Consider the following 1,392-nt stretch of genomic DNA (forward strand, 5'->3'; position numbering starts at 1 on the left):
CCGCACAGACAGAACAATGTGTGGTGGGGCGCTGGGTATTGTGGCCTCTGCGAGGAGAGCCCCTCAAGCTCCTGGGGTGCAGCCTCTGAGGATAAGGCCATAGGGGGCCATGGAGAGGCTGGAGGGGTGCACTGCTGGGGGGATAGAAGCTTTTTGGCAAGGGCAGGTCATTCTGCAATGGCTGTGTCCATCATTTAGGACTTATCATGGCTCTTTGTGTCCAGGGACCCCCAGAAGTCCAACCTCTCCATTTTGGGGTGGGGTAGGTGTACCCCCATACCAGGGCACTGCAGCCCTTGGGTTTCACTACTTGCCCAACAGATGGATACCAGGAGGTATCTTCCCAGGGCTGCTCCCTCAGCCTCTGTGGCAATGTCAGCAGCAGTGGGGGACAGGGATAAAGCACTGCAGGGACAGGTTGGGAACTGGGTGCGGTCGGCACCAGTGCGGAGATGAGTTGAGTGGTCTCAGCTGAGCTGCCACATGCATGGAAAGAGGCAGGAGAGCTGTGCCATGCTGGGATTTCTCCACTCCCAGGAGGGTGCACAGCTTCACATACAGGCTCCAGAGCAGCATTAAAAGGCTGCATGGGCAGGGGGTGGGATCCCTTGGCACCCACCCAGCACTTGGCCGCAGTGCGGACCTGCTGTGTGTGGGGCACCTGGGCGCTCTCCCCCCACCAGGAGCCACAGGAAGGGTGGCTGAGGCTTGCAGCCTCCCCAGCTGAAAAGGGAAGGGGAGCTGAAGGCAACTCTGCTTTCTGCAAAACTTCCTCCCCTCAGCAAGGATACCCATGGGTATTAGAGGATTCCTGCACCCGAGCGTGGTGACCCAGCCACAGCGAGAGCTGCAGAGCTGTGGGGCTGGGTCTGCCCCTGCATGGGTGCTCTTGTAGGAATGTGTGGCCGTGCCAGGGAATTTCATGTGATTTTCACTGCTCGATCCACAGCATGAAACCAAACTTGTCTGGGGTCAGAAATCCCCCCAGGATGGCCCTGCTCTGCCTTGAGCTTTTCTGCAACGTGTCTCAGAGGGAGGGTTAGCGAGCAAGGAGAGGGCTGTGCCTCATGGCTGGCCTCAGCTGACGCTCAGCAGTTCATTCATGGCCAGGATCCATTTTCCAGCTGTTTTTCTCCCTCTACCAGCTTTCTCAGAACAAAAGGCGCTGTTTGGGGACTTTCTCTGGGAGGGTGGGGAGAGCCACCACCACAGTGGGTTGCTGTGGTTAGAAAACAACCTGTGAGTTACCCTGGAAACCCATCTGTATTTCCTGGGCTTCAACTGATGTGTGGGATGGATGGTGGCCTTGATCACCCATAGAAACTCAGATAAAGGCTTGCAGAATCTTGCGGGGGCTGCCCAGTCCCAGCACTATGTGGCAACAGGATGTCC

Source organism: Acanthisitta chloris, unplaced genomic scaffold (assembly GCF_000695815.1).
Source record: "Acanthisitta chloris isolate BGI_N310 unplaced genomic scaffold, ASM69581v1 scaffold21292, whole genome shotgun sequence".
In the NCBI taxonomy this organism is placed as follows: domain Eukaryota; kingdom Metazoa; phylum Chordata; class Aves; order Passeriformes; family Acanthisittidae; genus Acanthisitta; species Acanthisitta chloris.